Genomic DNA, 8,799 nt, shown 5'->3' with positions numbered 1-8,799 from the left:
GAAGGTGCCTCTGGCAAGCTGGTTAAGCCCTTCCCAGGTTCATGATGATACGTGCATAAAATAAATGTACAGAATTACAAAGGAGACCAGTGCTATTGAGACTGTGTGTGTGTGTGTGTGTGTGTGTGTGTGTGTGTGTGTGTGTGTGTTTGTTTTGAGACAGAGTCTCGCTCTGTTGCCCAGGCTGGAATGCTCTACAACCTCTGCCTCCCAGGTTCAAGTGATTTTTGAGCCTCAGCCTCCCAAGTACCTGGGACTACAGGCATGAACCACCGCGCCTGGCTGAAAACTGAGTTTTAAAAAAACACACGAATATACATGCATATATTTCCGTTAGCCGTCAGAGTGATGACAGTATCACGGATCGGGAGTCTCTGGAGAATGAAAAGGACAAACACCTTAGTGTAATTATAAAAACAGTTTTGACCTCAGTAACCCCCTGAAAAAGGTCTTGGGGATCATAGGTATCCCCAGACCACATTTTGAGAACTGCTAGATTAAAGCTTAGTAAAAGGAGAGGTAAAAACACATTTCCCCTATCCAAGTTCATGTAGCTCCTGAATTCCCAACCACCAGCCCAGGTGAAAAAGGCCCACTGGAATTCCAACTGGTTGGGTCCTGACAGGTGGGTGAGGGTGGACAGCTCACGTGTAAGCTTGTGATGGGAAACAGAGCATCGACTCTGGGGCTAGATAGCCTGTTCATAAATCTCTCCCCAACACTGACTAGCTTAGACAAGCGATTTAACCACACGGTACCTTGGTTTCCCCATCTATGAAATGGGAACAATAGTAGTGCCTTCTAGGGTTATTGCAAGGATTAAATAATACGTAGCTAGAAACCCCTTAGAACAGTGCCTAGCACAAAGCAAGTGCCCCCATACAATCTTCTATTTATTATCATACCCAAGACATCTAGTCTGTCCAGTTTGTAAGACAGGGTTATAATAAGACTAGTTTTCTAAGTCATTTTACTCCATCGCCCAAGCTGGAGTGCAGCGGTGAGATCTCGGCTCACTGCAACCTCCAGCTCCCAAGCTCAAGCGATTCTCATGCCTCAGCCTCCTGAGTAGCTGGGATTATAAGCATGTGCCACCACACCTGGCTAATTTTTGTATTTTTAGTAGAGACAAGGTTTTACTGTGTTGGCCAGGCTGGTTTCGAACTCCTGACCTCAAGTGATCTGCTCACCTTGGCCTCCCAAAGTGCTGGAATTACAGGTGTGAGCCGCTGCACCCAGTGGATTTAAACCTTTTAAATTATGAAACATAATACATATGCAGAGCAGTACATAGACATAAATGTCCCACTGAACAAATATGACAAGAGAATACACCTGTGTAACCACCCACCAGATGAAAGAAAAATAATCTTACCTAGGCTTCCCCCAAGTGCCCACCTGCTTCCTCTCCAGCACAGCTTCCTCCTTTCAGTAAAGGAATCCGCTTAACTTTTACCTGACTTTGGTTTCCCTACCTAAGTATGCCTCCCTATACACAGCGGTTTCATTTTGCCTATTTTTGCACATGGTGTAAATAGAAGTATACAGGATGAACTCTTTCACTCCACTTTATGATTGGGAAATTTATCTGAGTCGGGTATATAATTGGAACCCATTTTCCTTCTCATTGCCAAGGAGCACTCCATTATGTAAATGCACCCCCATTTATATATCAATGGTGGTTTTTTGTTTTGTTTTGTGTTTTGTTTCATTTTTGCGACAGTTTTGTTCTTGTTGCCCAGGCTGGAGTGCAATGGCATGATCTTGGCTCACTGCATCCTCCGTCTCCCAGGTTCAAGTGAGTCTCCCACCTGAGCCTCCGGAGTAGCTGGGGTTACACCATGCCCAGCTAATTTTGTAGTTTTAGTAGAGTTGGGGTTTCTCCATGTTGGCCAGGCTGGTTTTGACCTCCTGACCTCAGGTGATCTGCCTGCCTCCTCTTTCCAAAGTGTTGAAATGACAGCATGAGCCACTGTGCCTGGCCATCAATAGTTTATTTATCAATTTATTAGTTGGTTTATCTGTGAAAACCAGTTATCAATGGAAATTTGAGTTATTTCCTTTTTTTGGCTTTTGCAAATAGTGCTGCGTTCAACATTCTAGTATGTATTTTGTTAAACATACTTACACATTTCTGTTGGGTATAAGCCAAGAGTATAAGATGGCTGACGCCAGCCATGGTGGCTCATACCTGTAATCCCAGCACTTCGGGAGGCCAAAGTGGATGGATCATCTGAGGTCAGGAGTTCGAGACCAGCCTGACCAACATGGAAAATCCCTATCTCTACTAAACATACAAAATTATTGGAGCATGGTCGTGCACACCTATAATCTCAGTCACTCGGGAGGCTGAAATAGGAGAATCACTTGAACCCAGGAGGTGGAGGTTGCAGTGAGCTGAGATTGCGCAAAAAAAAAAAAAAGAGAGAGAGAGAGAGAGGAAAAAAGGTTGGGTCATAAGGTGTATATATCTTTATCTTTGGTAGATACAGCCAAAGAGGTTTCCAAAGTGATTGTAATAATTTCTTCTCCTCCCACCAGCCATGTTAGAACATTTCCATTGTTCCACATCCCTGCCAATACTTGGCACCAATAAAGCATTGTCGGGTGCTTTATTTTTAGTCATTCTGGTGGGTGTGTAGTGGTAGCTCATTGTAGTTTTAATTTGCATTTCCCTGCTGAGTAATGAAATTGAACACCTCTTCATTTGCATATCAGCCTTTTGGATATCCTTTTAGTGATGTGCTTGTTCAAGTGTCTTGCCCGGTTTTCTATTGGGTTGTCCATTTTTATTGGTTTATTTATTTTATTTTTTTTAGAGCTAGGGTCTTGCTCTGTCACCTAGGCTGTAATGCAGTGGCATCATCAGAGCTCACTGCAGCCTCTACCTCCCTGGCTCAAGCAATCATCCCACCTCAGCCTCCCAGTAGCTGGAACCACAGGCAGGTACTATCACCACGCCTGGCTAATTTTCTTTATTTCTATCTCTATTTATTTATTTATTAAGACAGTCCCACTCTGTTTCCCAGGCTAGAGTGCAATGGCACAATCTCTGCTCATTGCAACCTCTGCCTCCCAGGTTCCAGCAATTCTCCTGCCTCAGCACCCTGAGTAGTTGAGATTACAGATGCACACCACTACACCCAGCTAATTTTTGTATTTTCAGTAGAGACAGAGTTTCAGCATGTTGGTCAGGCTGGTCTTGAACCCCTGACCTCAGGTGATCCACCTGCCTCAGCCTCCTGGACTCAAATGATCCTCCCACTTTGATCTCCCAAATTGTTGGCATTATAGGAGTGAGCCACTGCACCTGGCCTCTTCTGTTATTTTTCAACAGCTTTCTCATTTGAGTTACCCTTAGGTTGGCAATCTATCTAGAACTGATTTTTATGTGCAATGTGAGGTAGGGTTTTAAATTTTATGAAAGAAATGCACATGGCTAATAAAATAAAAATAAATGAGTCGACTTTCTTTTTTCTTTCTTGAGACAGAGTCTTGCTCTGTCGCCAGGCACCAGGCTGGAATGCAGTGATGTGATCTCGGCCCACTGCAACCTCCACCTCCTGGGTTTAAGCAATTCTCCTGCCTCCACCTCCCAAGTAGCTGTGACTACAGCCGCATGTCACCACACCCAGCTAATTTTTGTATTTTTTTTTTTTTTTTTTTTGAGACAGTTTCGCTCTTTTTACCCAGGCTGGAGTACAATGGCGCGATCTCGGCTCACCGCAACCTCCGCCTCCTGGGTTCAGGCAATTGTCCTGCCTCAGCCTCCTGAGTAGCTGGGACTACAGGCACATGCCACCATGCCCAGCTAATTTTTTGTATTTTTAGTAGAGAGGGGTTTCACCATGTTGACCAGGATGGTCTCGATCTCTTGACCTCATGATCCGCCTGCCTCGGCCTCCCAAAGTGCTGGGATTACAGGCGTGAGCCACCGCGCCTGGCCTGAGTCTACTTTCTTAAGGAGACTTCTTTTTTATCAAGTATTTCTCCATTATGAATATAGTAGCATCATTAGCCGGGCTCGGTGGCTCATACCTGTAATCCCAGCACTTTGGGAGGCTGAGGAGGGTAGATCATCAGGTCAGGAGTTCGAGACCAGCCTGGCTAACATAGTGGAATCTCATATCTACTAAAAATACAAAAATTAGCCAGGCATGGTGGTGCCTGCCTGTAATCCCAGCTGCTCAGGAGGCTGAGGCAAGAGAATCACTTGAACCTTAGAGGCAGAAGTTGCAGTGAGCTGAGATCACACCATTACACTCTAGTCTGGGCAACGGAGTAAGATTCTTTCTCAAAAAAAAAAAAAAAAAAAAAAAAAAAAACAAAGAAAAAAACTAAAAAAGAAAATATTAGCATCTCATTACTGAAAACTTAGGAAGAGCCAGGGAGGTTTGTTCAAGGAACTGACAAATCTGGTTTCTGTTTGTTTACAGAGACGGGCTCTCACTCTGTCATCCAGGCTGGAGGGTGTTGGTGCAATCATAGCTTCACTGTGATCTCGAACTCCTGGCCTCAAGCAATCCTCCCACCTCGGCCTCCCAGAGTGCTGGGGTTACAGGCATGAGCCACTGCACGTGGCCACAAACCTGGGTTTTGAATTCCGGTTCTGCCACTTTGTGCCTGGGTAGCCTTGGGTGAGTGTCTGCCCTTGTGCCAGCCTCAGTGACCTGTTATCTAAAACTGATATTCAGGGCCTACCATGCAACTGCTCAGAAAGATACAGCAGGTAAAACGTGTAACCCGGGGTGGGGCAGCAAGAAAGAGCTCCACACATAATGGCTGCAATTATTTACAAAAGATTTCATTCAGTCACTCAGTGGCCATTGAGAAGGCTTGCAGCATTTTTTCTTATACACAGGAATTGGGTTGAATCACAATCATACCACAGTCTGATGCTATTTTTACTGGACTCTTCTAAACATTCTTTGCTACTGGCTCATAATATTCCATTGTGTGGCTTACTTCACCCAATCTGAGAGACGGCATTCATGGAGAAAAGCCAGGGCTTCGGAAAGGCTTTGGAGACACCCCCTGCACTCTGACTCCCAGTGAGACACCCAGAGGGGTCCTCTGAGCGCCTGAGTCAGATCGCATCTCTCCTCTGCTCAGAGCCCTCCTCATCCTCTCAGGGGAAAGCCAGAGACCTCCCGGTGGCCTATGAGACCCCATGTGACCCACCCATCACCTCTCTGTCCTTATCTCTCATACATGCCCTCACCCACGGCTGGTTCAGGCACAAAGCTTCTACGCTGTTCTTTGTTTTGTTTTTTGAGATGGAGTCTTGCTCTGTCGCCCAGGCTGGAGTGCAGTGGTGCAGTCTCTACTCACTGCAACCTCCACTTCCCAGGTTCAAGCAATTCTCCTGCCTCAGCCTGTGGAGTAGCTGGGACTACAGGTGCCCGCCACCACACCCAGCTAATTTTTGTTTTTTTAGTAGAGGCAGGGTTTCACCATGTTGCCAAGGCTGGTCTCAAACAGCTGACCTCAAGTGATCTGCCCACCCAAAGTGCTGGGATTACAGGTGTGAACCACCTCGCCTGGCCTCTACACCGTTCTTTGAATGTTTCAGTCACGTCCCCAATTCAGGGCCTTCTCACTGCCTGTTCTCTTGATCTACAACATTCTTCACCCGGGGAAGAGGCCCTATAGCCCCTCTCTCCTTCCTTCAGGCCTTACCCAGATACACTTTCTCAGGGAGCCCTCCCCTTGACTAATATAAAATTACAATCTACCTCCACACATTACTCCCCACCCCCCAAGCCAAGGGTCCACAAAAGTTTTTTGGTAAAGGGCAAGATATTAAATATTTTAAGATTTGCAAGCCACATAGCCTCCGTCGCAGCTACTGCACTCTGCCATCACGCAGAAGCAGCCGTAGACTTTATGGGACCCAATGAGTGTGTGTGTTCCAGCAAAACACTGCAGAATGTAGCGCAGTAGCTCATGCTAGCACTTTGGGAGGCCGAGGCAGGAGGATTGCCTGAGGCCAAGAATTCAAGACCAACGTGGCCAACACAGTGAGACCTCATCTCTAAAAACCAAACAAACTTGTAGGCGCTGAAATTTGAAATTAATATAACTATAACTTTCTTTTCTTTTCTTTCTTTTCGGAGACAAAGTTTCCTTCTTGTTGCCGAGGCTGGAGTGTGGTGGCACGATCTCAGCTCACCTGCAACCTCCACCTCCTGGGTTCAAGCAGTTCTCCTGCCTCAGCCTCCCGAGTAGCTGGAATTACAGGCACCCACCACAACATCAGGATAATTTTTGCATTTTTAGTAGAGATGAGGTTTCACCATGTTGGCCAGGCTGGTCTCGAACTCCTGACCTCAGGTGATCTGCCTGCCTTGGCCTCCCAAAGTGCTGGGATTATAGACGTGAGCCACCTTGCCCAGCCGAAATTCATATAATTTTCATATACCAGAAAATATTACTTTGGTTTTGTTTTCCAACCATTAAAAAATATAAAAATCAACTGAGCATGGTTGCTAATGCCTATAATTCCAGTGCTCTAGAAAGCTGAGGCAAAAGGATCACTTGAGTCCAGAAGTTTGAGACCAGCCAGGGCAATACAGCAATACCCCATCTCTTAAAAAAATACTAAAATTAGCAGGGCATGGTGGTCCATGTGTGTAGTCCCAGCTACTTGGGAGGCTGAGGTGGGAGGATTATCTGAGCCTGGGAGGTTGAGGCTGCAATGAGCCATGATCACACCACTGCACTGCAGCCTGGTGACAGAGGTGAGACCCCATCTGAAAAAAAAAAAACACTTCTTTTAAATAAAAACCAGGCCAGGCATGGTGGCTCATGTCTGCGATCCTAGCACTTTGGGAGGCCAAGGCAGGCAGATCACTTGAGGTCAGAAGTTTGAGACCAGCCTGGCCAACATGGCAAAACCCATCATAACTAAAAATACAAAAATTAGAGAGTGGCGGGTGCCTATAATCCCAGCTATTCAGGAGGCTGAGACAGGAGAATCGCTTGAACCTGGGAGACGGAGGTTGCAGTGAGTCGAAATTGTGCCGCTCTACTCCAGCCTGGGTGACAGAGACAGACTTCATGGCAAAAAAAAAAAAAAACAAAGAAAGAAAACCAGTAAAAACCATTCTTAGGTTGTAGGCTGTACAAAAACAAAGGACAGGCTGGATTTGGCCCCCGGGCTGAGGTTCTGACCCCTGCCCTAAGCTTACCCTGGCTACTATTTGTTTCGTGGATTCATCGCCTTCTAATAGACTGTAATATTTCCTTGTTGATTATGTTAACAGTCTAGCACCCCGCTGGAGCTGTCAGCCTGGCTTCCTAACAGCCCCAGGAAGGCAGGGATGTTAGCTGTCTGGCACACAGCAGGTTTGCGGTGAGGGTTTATTCAACGTTGAATACGTGGATGAACCCTAATGACCGCTGGAGCCTGTACCCATTCCTGCTGCCCAGCTAAATGCTGCATCCTAGAGTTCGAGATTGGGAGGAGGAGGTGAGCGTAGAAACATTTTCTTTTCTTTCTTTCTGTTTGTTTTGACAAATCTTATTTTATTCGGATAGCAGTCTGATCACATGTGGTCCAACAACACTCAAATAATAAATTGAATATAACCAGATGTTGAAGATTGGAAAATAAAATCCCATCATTGTAGCCAACGATGCCATGCTTGCCTATGATCTCTCCGACATAAAAACACACCAGCACCTCAGTGGCCACCAAACCATTCAGCGAAGCTCCCTCAACTGTGAGTTGTTTGAAGCTGCCAGTCTGAACACACTTAAGTATTTTTTTCAGGCTCTGAATAGCTCTAGGGATCTCAGCAGGGGTGGGAGGAATCAGCTTAACCTTGGCATAGAACTGAAATGTGGCCAATTGAGGCTTCAAATAAGTCACAGCAGCGTTCACCAGCGCCGGGGTCTTCTCCACAAGATTATGGCTAAATTGGGCCATGGTTCTTTCTTTGACCCAGGCTGGAGTGCAATGGCACGATCTTGACTCACTGCAACCTCCATCTCCCTCCAGAACCATTTCCTTTTATCCCAAACTTTGAGCTCCATGATTTCATTCTGACTGTGTATGATGTCACACGTCAGGGGACCTGTGAGCCACCAGAGGTGACAGCATGCCCGGGTCACAGCTCACCTCCTGAGAGATGCCACCCTGCTTCAAATTACAGCAGGAAGGAAGAGTGACTCACCCTCTCCAATGGGGTGGCTTCCTGTGACAGACCCAGGACAGCCCACCCGAGGCTTCACCTCGTAATCACAGACACAGCCAGTTAGCTGGAGACTCACTGTAAGCCACGTGTGACAGCATGGATTCCTCACTGCTTGGCATACTCCCATTTTCTATTACAGAAGAGGAACCTGAGGTTCAGGGAAGTGAGCTCACTTACCTGATGGCCCACTGTCAGTAAGAAGAGCTGAGTCAGGTGAGGTGGCTCATGCCTGTAATCCTAGCACTTTGGGAAACTGAGGCGGGTGGTTTGTCTGAGGTCAGGAGTTTAAGACTAGCCTAGCCAACATGGTGAAACTCTGTCTTTACTAAATATACAAAAATTAGTCAGATGCGGCGTGGACACTTGTGTTCTCAGGCACTCGGGAGGCTGAGGCAAGAGAATCACTTGAATCTGGGAGGTGGAAGTTGCAGTGAGCTGAGATTGCATCACTGCACTCCAGCCTGGGCCACAGAACAAGACTCTGTTTCAAAAAAAAAAAAGTAAGCTGAGATTCATTCCCTTGTGCCTCCTTGGCCTTGACCACCGGCCCCACTGTCTCCAATCCATCCCGCTGCCATCTCGTCCTTTATTTCAGGCCTCA

The 8,799-nt window shown here is 46.5% G+C and overlaps 1 pseudogene; it reads right to left on the bottom strand.

Moving 5' to 3' along the window:
• Positions 1-7,522: 7,522 nt before the first annotated feature.
• On the bottom strand, positions 7,523-7,930 carry LOC100410681 (ATP synthase, H+ transporting, mitochondrial Fo complex, subunit G pseudogene; annotated as a pseudogene).
• Positions 7,931-8,799: the final 869 nt, after the last annotated feature.

This window comes from Callithrix jacchus, chromosome 22 (assembly GCF_049354715.1).
Source record: "Callithrix jacchus isolate 240 chromosome 22, calJac240_pri, whole genome shotgun sequence".
NCBI classification, from domain to species: Eukaryota; Metazoa; Chordata; class Mammalia; order Primates; family Cebidae; genus Callithrix; species Callithrix jacchus.
Note: the sequence above shows the minus strand (reverse complement) of the source record. Positions and strands in the feature narration are given on the sequence as shown.